The sequence below is a fragment of the Terrapene carolina genome, unplaced genomic scaffold (genome assembly GCF_002925995.2).
Source record: "Terrapene carolina triunguis isolate 2854851 unplaced genomic scaffold, T_m_triunguis-2.0 Scaffold789, whole genome shotgun sequence".
NCBI classification, from domain to species: Eukaryota; Metazoa; Chordata; order Testudines; family Emydidae; genus Terrapene; species Terrapene triunguis.
The window spans coordinates 6275415-6292728 of NW_020665140.1; the positions used below are offsets into that span (position 1 = coordinate 6275415).

Below are 17314 nucleotides of genomic sequence, written 5' to 3' on the forward strand. Positions count from 1 at the left end.
CCCCCCCCCCCGCGGCAGCTCCCCACCCCAGCTCACCTCTGCTCCGCCTCCTCTCCGAGCATGCCGCCCCCGTTCTAATTCTCTTCCCCTCCCAGGCTTGTGGCGCCAAACAGCTGATTGGCGCTGCAAGCCTGGGAGGCGGGAGAAGTGGAGCGGTGACCACGTGCTCGGGGAGGGGGCGTAGGAACGCTGTAAAAAAAAAATTGGGGGCACCGCTTTTTGGCACCCCCAAATCTTGGCACCCTAGGCAACCGCCTAGTTTGCCTAAATGGTAGCACCGGCCCTGCACACACCCCTCCCCAAGAGTTGCAGGGCTATGGTTTGGGGAGAGCTGGCTATCTTGTTTCCAGCTGCTAAAGTTAAAAATAGATTGAACAATTATTTCCCCTAATTTAATTTTCCATGTAAGCAATTGCAGGAGTTGCCACAGGGATGGTAAGTGATTGACAATTGGAGGGAATGTGGCCCCCAAGACCCTCTCTTAAAACAGGATCCATGCAATGAAAAAGTTTGGGAACCCTTGTAATATAAATACAAACTAGAGTCCAGATTTTCAAAGGGCCTCAGTCCCCATTTAGCCCCATAAATTAAGTGGCCAGATTTTCAAGTGCAGAAGAACCAGCAGCTCCTACTGAAAACAATGGGAGATGCTGTGTGCTGGTGGTATAACTTTTGAAAGCATGGTGGTATAACTGACCACAAACATGAGTTTTCTAAACAGTTTTTAGGAAGATCTGTTTCATTATCTCCATAACTGCAAAGGGCACCTTTGTGTCTCTCAGGCTTTTTTACTGACACTTCCCAGGAAGTGCTATATTTGCAGGAAGCAGAACAAGACACAAATGCAGCATCTATTTGAAAGAATGACAAATCAGAAGATTTTCCAAAGGTCCTGTGAGTCCCGGTCTGTTACTGCTTTATTTCTAAGACATTGTGCATTTTAAAGTTTAAGTTAAAAGTCTTTGTTTTTTATAAATGCATTATGCAAGAATGCTGCAAGTTTTGTGTGTCATATGTTCAAATGGGCGCAGTGTTTCCTGTATACTTATCCACAAGACTCAAAATGGAGGCTTCCTGCTCCACTGTCGATTCTATTTAAGGTTTTTACTCTTCCTTGCTATTAATGTAGTGAGTGGAAACTTCATGTTATCTTGAAAGCTCTATTAAAAAACTTTGGCCTTGTCTACACAACACAGTTTTGTCGACAAAAGTCAGCTTGTGTCGACAAAACAATGGAGGTGACCGCACCGAAATGCTCCTCCCCTGCTAAGCTGACATAATAAAACCGCCTCGACGAGCGGCTCAGAGCTTTTTGCGACACAGTTAGAGTGACGCAGCACCAGCATAGACCTGCGGTTGGTTATGTCACCCTAATTGGACACACATCCCTCAGCCCGCACCGCTTCCTGCAGCTCCCATTGGCCTGGAGCGGCGAACCGCGGCCACTGGGAGCTGCGATAGGCCGAACCTGCGGACGCGGCAGGTAAACAAACCGGCCCGGCCTGCCAGGGGCTTTCCCTGAACAAACGGCGGCCCGAGTTTGAGAACCACTGGAGTAGTGGACTGTTTTGAGCACTATCTCAAGAACTGGCCTAATCTGATGACAGTTTGTGAACAAAATCGTGAAAAAATAGATGGCACTGTCACAGCCAAAGTTCTCAACATTGGGCTTCAGAGAAATGTTGAACACATGCTGAGTACTCTGAAGCCTATTTCTGTAGCCTTGAACAAAATGCAGGGAAATAGCTGTTTTATTGCTGACACTGCTGAAATTTGGAAGGAACTGAGTGAGATCTTAAAAAGAGAAACATGCAATGACAGAGTTAAATTACAAGCATTAAAAAAACAAATGGGACAAGCACTGTCTCCAGCTCATTTTCTTGCAACTATTCTCAATACTCAGTACCAGGTACTCTCAATACCTCGGTACCTTAACTGCTGAAGAAGAGGAGTTGGCTATAACATGGACATCCAGAAATCATCCCTCCATAATGCCAACTATAATAAACTTCAGCGCTAAGGGCGAATAATTCAAGAAATATGTTTGCTGATGATGTTTTAAAGAAAGTCACACCAATGAACTGGTGGAAGTCACTTAAGCACTCGGATTCAGAGACTGTTGAAGTGATAATCTCACTTTTAACAGCAGTAGCTTCTTCTGCCAGTGTAGAAAGAATATTTTCTTCCTTTGGACTAATTCATTCCAAATTGAGAAATCGTTTGGGACCTGAAAAAGCAGGAAAACTTGTTTTTCTTTTCCAGGTTATGAACAAACAGGAAAATGAAGGTGAAGATGACTGAGTTAGCTGCAGAAGCCAATATTTTAAGTTTCTCATGTTGACCTGACTGACAGAATCGATTTAATTTTTGTTTTGTTTTTTAAATATTTCATTTAACTATTTTAGTTAAAAACAATTTTAACAAAAACAAACCTGATTTTAAAAAACTTGAATGTTTAACTAAATTAAAAAATTAATATGCTTGTTTTGTTAAAATATTATATGTTTGCTGTTGAAGAAAAAAAATCCAGAATACATAACATTGTTGTTTTAGTTAAATAAAACAGTTTAAATGTCTGTCTGATGATGTTCTCCTCCTAATACAACATGGCAAGAAAATCCTCCAAATATTAATGATTAACCTGTTGAATTGGAGATAGTTCACCCCCCAACAACTTCATAAATATCTGCTTCAATTACCTTTGGTAAATGAAATAACCAATCAATCATTCATTTTCTGATATAGCTGTAAAACTAATCTGAAAGGTTTTCAAAATAAATCACTTTAAAAATGTATAATGAGTACCTTCTAGAAATGAAACCTACATCTACCTCTGAGTTGTGAAGAATATGTATTAAGGTTATAACAAGCAACAAGAAATGCACTTTTATATAGAAATCCATGATTAAATTGAGTCTTCCTGACTAGTGATTTAAATCAATTTGATTTATATCAAATCCACCCTGATGGGCGGTCAGTGAAGCTACTACTTGGGGAGGTTAGCTCCCCAGCCCACCTCTTCTGCCTGTGGCCCCGCCCATACTCCACCCCTGCTCTACCCCAGACCCCGCCCCACTCTGCCCCGGACCCGCCCTCTTCCCACTGTCTCCCTCCTCTCTTCCCTCCCCCACCCTGCTCAACCCCTTCCAGCCAAATCCCTGAACCCAAATGAAGCAAATGACATTTGAAAAAAACACTCTTCTGCAATTTCTTTCTAAAGAAAATGGAGACTCTTTTCCACTGCATGCCAAATGGTGAAGACCGGACATGTAGAAGGTACCTAATTAAAAGCACTAAACTTGGGAATAAAAAATGTCGGTCACAGGTTTTTTGATATGCCCAGAAGTTTGTCAGAGATTTATTTGCAAAAACTTTGTAGTAAGGACGAATCAGCTGTCTTGCTGATTACAACATTACATATTATGGAATACATGATGCAGCTCTTCTCTGTTTTACATTTTCTTAATCAGTATTTCTAAGCTGATTTTATATTTTAAATGTACTCTTAAGCCTTCGTAAAATAATCATTCCAGATTATTACATATTTAACTCACTGAAACAAAGACATTGTTTTAAATTAATCAGTCACAGAGGTTTAGTGTGTTCATAACAATGTTCATTGCTTTTAGAAAAAGGGAACACTAATTTACTTTGTGTGATCTCCATAACAACAGACATGTTTATGACATTTCACCAACTTTAAAAAATATGTTTCCAAAGATTTTAGGTATAACAAAGGATTTTATATCTTACTAGGTACTGATTTTGCTGGAGGGTTCTCTTAAAACTAGTTCATCAGATAGTCAGAAGTAAAGAAAGGGAAACTCTGTCCAGCTACCTGGAAGAAAGAGGTGTTGTCTCTTTAAGGGCTCTCTTCAACAGGGGGGGGGGGGGGGGGGGTAAAGGGAGAAAGGGATGGACAGAAAGGACAGGAAGACTTTGGAAGCAAGTTTTTTTTACTATAGTAATTAAAATTAAAATGTGTACTTTAGATAAGGGTGATCTTTTGAAGGATTTATTTAAAAAACTATATGTCTGAAGATCCAAGCATTTAAGGCTAAAGATGATTGTGCATCTAAAAATCTATGCAAGGATTTTTTAGCGATGTGATTTTATAATCTTCGCCAACTCACTAATGAAATATTTTAAAGCAAATTTTAAACTAAGGTCCTGTAGACTAACATGTTCTGAGTAAATAATGTTTTCACCCCTCAGCTCACAGAGTATTACAGTCATGCACAACTGTTTTGCTCAGTAAATTCAGAAACTGACAGTATATACCTGGGGGTTGGCAAATGCGTGTTAAATGGCTTTATTACCACTTGAAAGGCCCTTTAACAGTTTCAATGTTGTGCTAATAGGTCTAGCAGGCTGGAGGCTTTTTCACTTTTAAGTTACTAGTTCCCCTCCGGAGTAAGAGTCATCAGGCCGCAGCAGCCAGCTGTGGGAGCCTGCAGGAAGGGTCAGAACAGGGATAGGAAGAGCTGGGAGGGTGGACACTAAGAACCAGTAGTGCCCCAAATTTTCAGGTGCCCTGGGCAGCCCCGTATTCTGCGTATGCCTAAGAATGGCCCTGTGTCCCACAATGCCCATCCTGACTGCTCTGGTCAGCAGTTTGAACTCCATGCCCTGAAAGTACATAGGTATGCGCCCCTCCCCCTTTTGAAGCCTGGGAATTTTTGAAATTCCTCTTCCTGTTTTCTCTGCATGGACCGTGCACACAGCAACCTTCCCAGCAGACCATGCCAGCTTTCCACAATAAACGCACTCCCGCATGGAGAACACCGGAGCTGTTGGATCTGCTGGGTCTATGGCAGGGGTGAACAAACTTTTTGGCCTGAGGGTGGGTGGGGAAATTCCGTGCAGGGCCATGAATGTAGGACTGGGGTAGGGGGCTGGGGTGCGGGAGGAAGTGTGGGGTATGGGAGGGGGTGCAGTGTACACGAAGGGGCTCAGGGCAAGGGGTTGGGGCAGAGGAGGGGTGCAGGATGTACAAGGGGGCTCAGGGAAGCAGGTTGGGGTGCAGGAGGAGGTGCAAAGTGCAGGAGGGGGCTCAGGGCAGGGGTGCAGGGAGAAGTGAGGGAGGGGGCTCAGGGCAGGGGGTTGGGGTGCAGGAGAGGTGCGGGGTGCAGCAGGGAGCTCAGGGTAGAGAGTTGGGGTGGGGCTCCGGCCCAGCGCCGCTTACCTGGGGCAGCTCCGGGGTGGCAGCGACGCACACCAGGCATGCAGGGAGCCTGCCCTGGCCCTGTGCCGCTCCCGGAAGCGGCCGGCACCACGTCCCTGCGGCCCCTGGTAGAGGGGGCACAGAGGGCTCCGCGCACTGCTCTTGCCTGTGGATACCTCCCCCCAAGCTCCCATTGGCCGAGGTTCCCCGTTCCCGGCCAATGGGAGCTGCGGGGGGCGGTGCCTGCAGGCGAGGGCAATATGTGGAGCCCTCTGCTCCCGCTCCCCCAGGGGTCGCAGGGACGTGGCGCCGGCCGCTTCCAGGAGCGGCGCGGGGCTCATGGCGCCATGGGGGTGGCAATTCCACGGGCTCGATCTGGCCCGCGGGTCATAGTTTGCCCATCCCTGGTTTATGAGGTCGTAGCTTCGCTCCAGCTGTAGGAACTTTGATACCTACGGGCTGATTGCTAGTGGCATGCAGAAGAAGGGGCATGAAAGGGACATGCAGCAGAGCCTGTGCATCTACACAGTGGGGGCCCGGCAGAAAAGTTTGTTAACATGCACCGAGATGTCCCAGGAATCCTCCATAGAGATGTCCAGGAAACTTTCCTGTAGGTATTCTGCAATCCTCTCCCAAAAATTCCTTGGCAGAGCTGCCTTGTTTCTCCCCCTTGCTGTACGAAAATTTGCCGCCCCACGTGACAATAATTTCTGCAGGGACCAGAGCGGCACACAGGCGAGCAGCATACAGAGCTGGTCTGAAGCCACACGCAAGCAGGAGATGTACCCTTGCATCCTAGGTTACCCTTAGGAGTAAGATATCGGGTTCGATTAACCTAGCCTGTGGAAAACGGTACCAATATTCAGAAAAGTCTCCCTTGGGGCTTCTAGTTACTCCCTTCGGAAACCACCCAGACCCTTAGTCCATTCTTCCCAATTCTCCCCTGTGCCTCCTGCCGAACTCACCGTATTTGGGACTTGCGCTGACCCGTGTGCTCCCCAAGGGACAGTGAGAAAGAGGTGTGTGTAAATGTTATAATTCACAGCTGTGAGCACACTCACAATACTCTCGTACTGTCGCTGTTCATTATTTCTTTGGCTTCTGCAGATGTGCCCTTGAGGACCCACTCCTCCACACCGGTGAAGCGCCACCATAAGATAAGGCGGCGAACTAAGAAGGGTAAGGAGGATATGTTTCATGAAGTGCTGCAGTCAACAGATGCAGCACATAATGAAACAAGAGTGTGGAGGGAGACAATTAATGAAAAACTCAGGATGGATACCCTGGAAAGGAGAGATGGGCAGGGGCAGAAGATGAAGCTATTGGAGGACCAGACAGAGATGCTCAAGTCCCTCATCACACTGCAGTCAGAGCACATCCATGCACAAGTCCCCCTGCAGCTAATACAGAACTCCATTCCTCCCCAAACTCCCCACCACATTCTACGCATGTTCCCGGTCCCTCACAGTACGCCTTGCACTCCACCCCTAGGGACTGGTTTCACAGTGAAAGTTGGAGTTACACTCAGCTGTGAGAGCCGTAACCGAGACTGTTCCTCATTTCCATGTCCCTAGTTTGACAAAAAAAATGTGTTTTGTCCTGTTATTAAACTTTCTTCTTTGATACAAACTGACTTTTTATTTGTGTCATACACACGTTAGTCGGTGCTAACATTTAAACACAGTGGCTAAAGGCAGGAACATTTGCTCACTACAATTAAAGCTCAGGAAGCAAGCACTACAGGGACCATTCAAGGCAGCAAGTAAACAGTGCCTGGCCAAATGCTTAGACACATTACTGGGAATCATGGTCAAAATGCTCTTTCAAGGCCTCCCTGATTTGAATAGCCACACACTGTGCCCCTCTAATTGCCCTGGTATCTGGCTGCTCAAAATCAGCAGCCAGCCGTTCAACTTCAGCGCTCCACTCCTGGGGAAACTTTTCCCCCTTCACTTCACAAATATTATGCAGAATACAGCATGCCGCAATGACCATGGGAATATTTTCCTCATCGAGGTCTAACCGGCCAAAAAGGCAGCGCCAACGACCTTTTAATCGGCCAAAGGCATGTTCAACGGTCATTCGGCACCTGCTGAGTCTGTTGTTGAAGCGCTCCTTGCTGCTGTCTAGTTTCCCAGTGTAAGGCTTCATGAGCCATGGCAGCAAGGGATAGGCGGGGTCTCCCAGGATCACTATGGGCATTTCAACATCCCCCATTGGAATCTTCTGGTCTGGAAAGAACGTCCCAGAATGCAGCTTTCTATACAGTCCAGTGTTCTGAAAAATGTGTGCATCATGCACCTTCCCTGACCGCCCTGCGTTGATGTCAGTGAAACGGCCCCGGTGATCCACCAGCGCCTGCAAGACCATAGAAAAGTAGCCCTTTCGGTTGATATACTCCCTCGCAAGATGGTCTGGGGCCAAAATTGGGATATGAGTTCCATCTATTGCCCCTCCACAGTTAGGAAATCCCATTGCCTCAAAGCCATCAATTATTTCCTGCACATTACCAAGAGTCACAGTCCTTCGTAGCAGGAGGCGATTAATGGCCCTACACACTTGCATTACCACAGCCCCCACAGTGGACTTTCCAACTCCAAACTGCTTTGCGACTGACCGGTAGCAGTCTGGAGTTGCCAGCTTCCACACAGCGATCGCCACTCGCTTTTCAACAGTGAGGGCAGCTCTCATTCTGGTATCCTTGCGCCGCAGTGCTGGGGCGAGCTCCGCACACAGTTCCAGGAAGGTGGATTTGCGCATCCGAAAGTTCTGCAGCCACTGCTCATCATCCCAGACATGCATCACGATGCGATCCCACCACTCAGTGCTTGTTTCCCGAGCCCAGTACCGACGGTCCACCGCGTGCAGCTGTTCCGTGAATGCCAGCAGCAATCTTGAATTATTTGTTTCCATGGCAGCCAGCAGGGCAGGCACCACCGAGTCATTCTCTGTTTCGCAGCTCATGAAATAATGCAGGACCAGCCGTGTTGTGTTCATAACGTTCATCACCACAATGGTCAGCAACTCAGGATCCATGCTGTTAGACAGAGATGGCGGGTGCACAGTTTACAAGGGCTGTTGAAAAACGGCACTAAACGAATTTGGAAGCCCATGGAATGATGGGATGGAAATAAATGCATCATGGGATGGTGAACATGCCCCCCCATGATGCATCACAATCCATTCCCAGAGCTCCCAGAGGCAGAGGGTGACAGAGGGTGGCGAGTTGTACAGTGGGATAGCTACCCATAATGCAACTCTCTCTCTGTCGATGCAAGAGCAACGACTGGGACACGCTTCGCTGATACAAGGAGCGTTGTGTGGACGTGCACAACCAATGTAATTAAAGCGGCTTATGATCGTCAATGTAACTTAAGTCGACTTAATTCTGTAGTGCAGACAAGCCTTTATCCTGATGGCCACCATGTGGAAATCTTAAAGGACAGGCAATAGGTAAAGGGAAAATATATATATATATATATATATGCCTAAGTTTTCAAAAGTGACTAGTCATTATGGGAGCCCAACTTGAGACACCCCTGGGAAATGGAATCTGATTTTTCCAGAGGTGCCATCCTGTGGAAGTGAAAGCCCCCAAAATTGTCTAAGGTGGCAGAGGCAACATGTGGGGGGGGCATGTGGGGTCAAGTGCCCCCCCAGATTGGCCTGGTGGGGAGGGAGAGGGGCTCTGTCCTTCTCTCCCTGCGCCTCCCCCTGGCATGTTTGGCCACTCTCCCTGGCAGCCAGGTGGGGAGTGAGACAGAGCTGCTCCTGTCTGAGAGAGCTTGGCTGGGAGGCAGCGGTGGCTCACTCCAGGCCCGGGCTCAGCTGCCGGGGAGAGGGGCCAAGCACGTTAAGGGAGGAGGGACGCGTACAATACTCCAACTGAGGCTCACCAGTGCCGAGTAGAGCTTAACAATTGCCACCCATGTCTTACATACAACACGCCTGGTAATAAGCCTCTGACTGCCAGATGCTGGGATGGACAATAGGGAAATTATTGAGTGATCCATCCCCTGTTCTGTTCATTCCCTCTGGGGCACCTGGCATTGGCCACTGTGGGAAGACAGAATACTGGGCTAGATGGACCATTGGTCTGACCCAGTATGGCCATTATAAACAATACACCCCAGAATGACATTTGCTTTTCCCACAACAGCATCCCATTGGCAACTCCATTAATTAATAAAGTCACTAGTCCCTTTTGTAAATTGGGCCAGAATCTGCAAGATCAAAGACCTTTGACCAGTCCAACCACAGCACACGCCCACTGTGTTCCTCACTGATTTTCAATGGAACCTGACATGTAAATCTGAACACAACCACCTCAATGTGGGATCTGTATTAACATCTACAGATTAGAATGGTTGTATTGCAGCAGATCAGTTTGTTTGCAGAGACTCTCCAATGCTAAGCCAGGAAGAGACATCTGCAAATACCAACCTTCCAAAAGTAATTCTTCAGTGGGGTGTGTGCAGCACAATAACAAAGAGGAAAATCCCTTGCTGCACAGAATATTTTGAGGAGGGCCTTATTGGATGGGAGAGCCAGGAGGCTGCCACCTATCCTCTGCCCAAAACTGAAGGACATGCTGCATTTGATTTAGGTGAGGAAAGAACTGATTTACAGGATTACCAGTACAAGTTACACTGATTCTAAGGCTATGTCTATACTACATACCTTAGAGCAGCACAGCGGTGCCGCTGTAAAGTCTCCCGTGTAGCCGCTCTCCTGCTAGCAAAATAAAACCACCCCCAATGAGGGGCGGTAGCTTTGTCGGTGGGAGTGTGTCTCCCACTGGTGCTTTTCGTGGGTAAAACTTTTGTCGGTCAGCAGACAAAAGTTTTACCAACCAAAGTGCAGTGTAGACATAACTGAATTAAATAGAGAGACAAGGTGGGTGAGGTGATATCTTTTAATTGGACCAACTTCTTTTGGTGAGAGAGACAAGCTTTTGAGCTACACAGAGCTCTCCTGCAGGTCTGGGAAAGGTACTCAGTGTGTCCACCTAAATACAAGGTTGAACAGTTTAGCACATGGGTGGGCAAACTACAGCCCTGGGGCCACATTCGGCCCTTCAGACATTTTAATCCGTCCCTCGAGCTCCTGCCGGAAAGCGGGGTCTGAGGTTTGCCCCGCTCCGAATGTGCCATGGCTCCGCACAGCTCCCGGAAGCAGTGGCATGTCCCCCTTCTGGCTCCTACACGTAGGGGCAGCCAGGGGGCTCCGCACGCAGCCCTGCTCCAAGCGCCGCCCCCGCAGCTCCCATTGGCCGGCAACCACGGCCAATGGGAGCTGCCGGGGCAGCACCTGCAGATGGGGTAGCCGGAGAGGGGACATGCCACTGCTTCTGGGAGCTGCTTGAGGTAAGCGGAGCCTGCACCGCTGACCCTCTCCAGCGCCCCAACCCCCTGCCCCAGCCCTGATCCCCTCCCGCCCTCTGAACCCCTTGGTCCCACCCTCCTGCACCCCAGAGCCTGCACCCCCAGCCGGAGACCTCACACCTGCACCCCAACCCCCTACCCCAGCCCAGAGCCCCTTCCCGCATCCTGAACTCCTCATTTCTGGCCTCACCCCAGAGCCCGCACCCCCAGCCGGAGCCCTCACCCCCTCTTGCACCCCAACCCCCAATGTCGTGAGCATTCATGGCCCACCATACAATTTCCATACCCAGATGTGGCCCTCCGGGCCAAAAAGTTTCCCACCCCTGGTTTAGCACAAGTAGTTAACACGTATTCTAAGGAACCACTTAAGACGAAGTGGCCCATTACCACCCCTGTAGTCATAGGACACTAACACCTTTTTGTCCTACACAACACTGCATCTAACTAAACAAACATAGGTAGCTCTTTTTACCAGCACGGCACCTAATAGCCTCCTCATGTGATTATAGGAACTTATTGTTCCAACCAACCTCAAGAGCTAGAAGCAAAAGCTATTGCTAGAACCACACCATCTCTGGGAAAGTGAGTTAAAGTAAACACGGTACTGTACTCACAACAAACAATGCTCAATGCTGAGCGCTCCCAAAACACTGATGTCTGCCAATTGGCGGAGCATGAACAAATAAACTTTTCCTTCATTGTTGTTCACAGGACTGCAGTGGTAACTAATGTGCTTCTTCTACTGACACTGCCCCAATAATTACAGAATTTACCAAACGGTCCCTTCACTAAGCCCCTAGTCCAATGTTTTTTCTCCTAACGGAAATAATTCTTGTCCTAGCGACCCTCATTTTGCTACAACTCGACGTTTGAGCTAAATCAGGACAGGCAGCAAAAAAGTGCAAGGCTTACAAGAACAGTTCCACGTGTGACAGAATGCACGGCACCTTCACTTCTGATGTACAAGCAAAGTATCCTCAGCACGTGGGACAATTCAAACAAAAATCTTCCTAATCCCTATTTTGTAGCCCTCAAGAGGACAGTGTCCTTTTTAACATCTAGTATATAAAGGGGAAAAAAGAATGTGACTACATCCCAGAAGCACGGTGCCACTACACGGACACCTATTTATGGGGCTAACAGGGCTGAAAGGGGAAACTGGTACTGAAAATAAAGTTGAAATCACTGGACTACGGAAATAAAAATCCAGTCAACTTCTTAAAATTTTGGGATGTGAGTCTTTGGCAATGTGAAGAAGTGGAGGGTGAGTGAATGGGTCAGATGATCGCCTTGGGACCACCTTTGCCCTGGCCTGCAGGAGATCCAGGTACAACACCCAATTCCAATTTCTTTTGCTCTCCACACCAGGAGGGTTCTCAGTCTCTGGAGGATGGGCCAGGTGAGACGGAGGAACTGCTTCACATTTTTTCCACTGACAACCCTGCCAGCTGATCAGGTAGGAGCACTAACACACTTTTAAGTGAAGTCTCATTGAGTCCTCAGAGAGCTTCTGACACCTACATAATCACAAGCCTCAGCATCAACAGAATAGCTAAGGGGGCTCCCCAAGGTGTCCGCCTGGGAGACCAACCTGGGGACGGCTCATTTACTTGTTGCTCTTGGCCTAAGACCTGCAGTAATGTTCCAGTGGAGGTCTCTCTGAGTTAGCTCTGTCATTTTCAAAGGCAGACACATGCCTTTGGCTTCACGGAGCACCCAATCTAAATTCAACACAACAAGTGAGGTTCATGAGCAGGCACAAGGGGAGGGTCAAGATGACAACAGCATCATCATTTCAGTTACATGGGCACATCTTGAAAATATCGGCATCATCGATTTATGTCTCATCTCATTTCTTGGAGACAGCATACAGCACATGATGCCTGGACATGATCCTGCAATGTACAAATGCTTCTTAAAGGACACCGAGCACCCTCATTCCTGTTCTTTAATAAACGCGGAGGATGCTCAGAACTCCTCCACAGCACTTAGCACCCTCCAGGATGATGCCCTTATCTACTAGTCTGAGAGCATGTCTCCACTAGTGAGCCTACAGCCCCCACTCTTACACCACGTAAAGGCTGGATTACTGGGGGGGAGTGGGGGGGGGAATTCAACATACAATAACACAAGGCATTCTGGCCACAGCACTTATTCCCACTAGTGTGAGATTGCCAAAGGGAATCAGTTTCCCTGGGGGTGTTTTACTGTCTAGTCATACTCAGACACCCAGCATTCAAGAGATTGGGTACAAGATTTAGGCCTGGTCTACACTACAGTGTTAGGTCGACATAAGGTAGCTTATGTCGACCTAACTCTGTAAGTGTCTACACTACAATGGTGCTCCAGCCAACGTAAGTCGCCCACTACATCGACTTAATAACTCCACCTCCACGAGAGGCGTAGTGCTTAGGTCGATGCAGTTAGGGTGACACAGTGTCTGTGTAGACACTGCATTACTTACATCACCTGTAGGCTGTCAACTCCATGTGGGGCTCACAGCCGGATCCCCTCCTCTCCCCACCCAGGGCTGATAACCCAAGCTGTGAGCCTGCCCCCTGGCTAACAGCTGGAGTTTTGAGCCAGGGAGCGCCGTCCCCCCCACACACACAGTGGAGAGCTATGAGCCCCACAGGGGGCTCAATTTCACAGCAGGGAGCCTACCAGCAGTGAAATTGACATTCTTGTCAGTTTCACTGCTGCTATTATTTCACATTTCCTCTCTGGCTCTGGCTGTCAGCCCCAGGGTGGGGGGACTCCAGATGTGAGCCCCACGCAGCTGTCAGTGCCCCACACTCTGGCTGTCAATGCCCCACTTCAGTCAGTGCAAATGCTCCTGGTGAGGACATGCACCACTGGCAGGAAGGCAGTGTGGACACCAACAGCCAATATAATTACTGCGGTGGCTGTAGGACAACCTACCATTCCTTGTCCTAATTTTGTAGTGTACACAAACCCTAAGTATCATGATCACTAGGATGGGGAAAATGCTTTAGAGAGCAAAATGCTAGTTCAGCTGATTATTTTAGTCATTTAGAACCCCAGAGAGAATTCACTAGCTATATGCTTTAGACTTTTAGAGGGTCAATGAACGTGCTTCTTTGTTTGGGGAACACAGCCACAAATAAATTGCTTACAATGCATTTAAAAGACTCTGAGAATCCATTTTTCTGGGACATCTGCCATGCCTTATATGCTGGATGGAAGCCAATTTTTGTTCTTAAAAATAAATCATATGCAAATGGACATCGAATTAGGACCCAATCTTGCCAAACACATAGCATTACTCAGGAGAGTAGTCCCATTGAAGTCAGTGGTGCTACTCACATGACTAAAGTTATACAGGCGTGAAAATCACTTGCAGGATCCTTGCCTGTGCAATTTTCTAGAGTATCTTTAATGGTACTGTACAGGCCATTAAACTGCTAAAAGTGATTTAAGATTTTCTAGATGCATGAATTTTTCATCTATTACAATTTAAACTCTTTGCATGTATGCAGACACATGCCACTGAGGTGCGCAGAAGTACAATATACTCCTTTGTAGAGCTACACCCTAGGACATCCGTTTATAGTGCCTGAGACTTTTGCAACCGCATGTAAAAACCCTCTTATTAAAAGCCACTTCTCTATCAATGTACAGGTAGGCTAGTGTATTAACTTTCCTCTACTATACTGTAGTTCCTATAGGAGACCCAAATATCTAAGTCACCACCCAGACCCACTCACTATTAGCATAAGCCAGTTTATCTTTGACCTCATACTAGAGCCCAGGGGGAGTTCCTGGATGAGCCTTGCACACACTCTCACACACACACACACACACAAAGGTATATAAGCCTCATGCGCTGGCTGGAACACGTGGTCTGCTTTTCAAAGATGCTGCCGCTGAGCTCCTGAGGCTGAGGGAGTCGGGGTTGCTTAGCATCTCTGAAAATATCAGACCAAAATGAAACTAAGAATTGGTCTCTGCCCCCTACAGAGAGCTGGACAGGGAGAGAATAAAATGCTCAAATGGGTAAAAGGATAAAGACCTAACTAAGCAACATCCCTCTACATACATTCCTGGAGGTATCAGACACAAGGCGGATAGGTAAGATCTACCCTAAATAAAATCCAGGGTGGATCATTTGGATCTTGACAAATTCTGCAGCTGCCTCGCTACTAAAAATGGTCAATCTTGCTTACCCACTTTGCTGTGTGTATCAGCTGAGTTGTGAGAAAAACCACAATTCCGGGAGAGCCGTGAAAACCCCACACCACCCAGACAAGTCCTTTGAATGCACACCCCCTATCTCCCAGGAAAAGCCTGGATGCTAATGCTGCTAACCCTGGTAGGCTGCAGAGAAGAGAAGGAGCCGCTTGCAAGAAGCCGCCTACCATGGGTTACATGCGTTAGGATCTTTGCTCGCTCTCCTCGGCAGCTGAGTACATAGCTCACAAATCCCTGTGGGCTCACTGAAAAGTGAGCTGGTTTAGTCCCTTGCACAGCCCAGCCTATACCGAACTGGGTGAGGTCTTTTTCCTGGCCCTTTTCACTTTCAGCACAGAAACGTGCAAGGGGGAGGGGGAAAGTCAGGCAAACCTGCTTGTATCTCTGGCTAATAAAAGCCAGCAATAATCTCCCTATCTCCCTCCCAGCAGCCACATCCACTGGCGACACGGGAAATCCCCGGGGAGGAGAGCTAGCTTGGGAGGAAAGGACCTAGAGGGGCTGACTTGGTTACAGCTTCCCAACACTGCCCACCCCCCCGGAAAGCTGAGCGCGGCGGCTCTGCCGTCCCCCCAGCCCAGGACAAAGATGCCTGCCAGGGGGATCTGCAATCCGCAGCAAGCTGGGGTCACAGCCATGCAGGGCTGCCCGGCTGGACTGGCTGCGAGCGAGCGAGCGAGCGCTACTCACCTCCTGCGGCGGCTGCAGCTGCTCCCCGCGTTCCGTCCAGCTGCGCTGCACCTCTGGCTCGGGCCGGGCTTACCCCGCGAGTCACCCACAATACCAATAATAAGGAAGTTTCCCCCTAGCCCTAGCAAGGAAGCAGCCAGGCCGACATCGGTGACTGGCAGGGCGAGCGGTCCAATGGGGGCCCCAGAAACTCTCCTGCCTGCACCAATCGCCATGTCCTAGAAGGGATCTGGAAGGGTGGGGCTAAGGCCTGGTTTGGTAGGAGAGGGAGGAGGACGAGGGTACACAGCGATTTGTTCAGCCTGGCAGAACTGGAGTGTGCAGGGGGCACGGAGTGACATCAGTATCACTGGCTGCGGGACGATGTTCATAGGGCGGCTGCTCCGCATGCACGTGGGGAGGAGCTACATAGAAAACGGTCTGAGCTCCAGCATCTCCTCCTAGGCTTTTAAATGGGTGAAATAAAATGCTAGGAGGAAAGGCAGCATTATGGTTTCAAAATGAGAGTGTTTGGGATTCACGCAGGAGTCCGAGACTGCATGCACAGAGCTGATATCGCAGGGGTAAAGTGAGAAATCATGTGATAAATATTATAATATATCTTTTCCATTAAATATGTGAAAAGACACAAAGTCAAGCACTCTACAGTTAGGAAAGGCCAGCATTAAAGTTGCCTGTGCAACCTAAATTCACCCTCCTTCTGCACATGCATTATGATACAATCAGTAATTAAACAATCATGCACTACGCAGTGTAGTTGTGGCTGTGTTGGTCCCAGGATATTAGAGAGACATGGAGAGGTAATGTATTTTATTGGACCAACTACTGCTGGTGAGAGAGACAAACTTTCGAGACACCCAAAACTGTTCTTGGTCCAATAAAAGATATTACCTCACCCGCCTTATCTCTCTATGATCATGTACACCTCTACCTCAATATAACACTGTCCTCGGGAGCCAAAAAATCTTATTGCGTTATAGGTGAAACCGCGTTATATCGAACTTGCTTTGATCCACCGGAGTACGCAGCCCCGCCCCCCTGAGCACTGCTTTACTGCGTTATATCCGAATTCGTGTTATATTGGGTCGCGTTATATCGGGGTAGAGGTGTACTGGTTTTTTCCACAAGACCCCTGCCTCAGAGTGCTCACTGAACGAACCCCTATTCAAGAAAGAGGGCTGGATAACTACACGTATATCTGATAAAAACGGAGTTCGCTGAATTAGGATGCCCCACGGCACCAGTCAGTTTGGTAATTTTGCAAAGGATCATGTGTAAGGCTCACAGGGGGTGAATCAGACTTGGCAGCCTCATTATTTGCATAATAATCACAAAAGGTTGCTTGTTTTAACCAGAGATTGCACTGATTTCATACAGATTGGCTAACATGGGGACTGTCCACCCCCGTGTGCAAGTGCTGAGGATATGGCACAGGTAGGCAATGCCTTGCACAACACACTGCATACAGCTTTTAATTTCTTGAAAGTAAAATTTCTGATTGTGACAGGCAAGTTTTCATGAGCTCTCGAAGGAGGCATTTTACAACTGCACTGGGGAAGCTCTCTGTCTTTAAATGTACCTGCTGCTGCCAGGGCAAAATTGTCCTGGTGTGCACCCCGAGAGAAACCGGAGGGACAAGAAATTTCCACCTGTTTCATCTCAAGGAGTTTACTGCAGATTGCCCCCTGGATAGAAGGGCAGTGAGTGAGGATGTAGAGGCCACTCAACCCTGGGCATTTGCTTGAAGCAGCAATAATTCTGGCACGGAGCTCTGCTGCTTACGGCTCCTCTGCTGAGAAAGGGGTGAAAGAGAGTGACTCCACCCCTCCTTCCCCCATAAACCTGGCAGATCCGCATGGAACTC

General features: G+C 48.2%; 1 protein-coding gene across 3 annotated transcripts in view; it reads right to left on the reverse strand.

The window, feature by feature from the left end:
• Nucleotides 1-15673, reverse strand: part of HERC3 (HECT and RLD domain containing E3 ubiquitin protein ligase 3) — a 111055-nt gene extending 95382 nt beyond the window's left edge. For all 3 annotated transcript variants that reach the window (XM_029913680.1, XM_029913679.1, XM_026660514.1), the window contains exon 1: nt 15451-15673. The gene's annotated coding sequence lies outside the window, so the exon portion shown is untranslated. The remainder of the gene's footprint in view (nt 1-15450) is intronic.
• Nucleotides 15674-17314: the final 1641 nt, after the last annotated feature.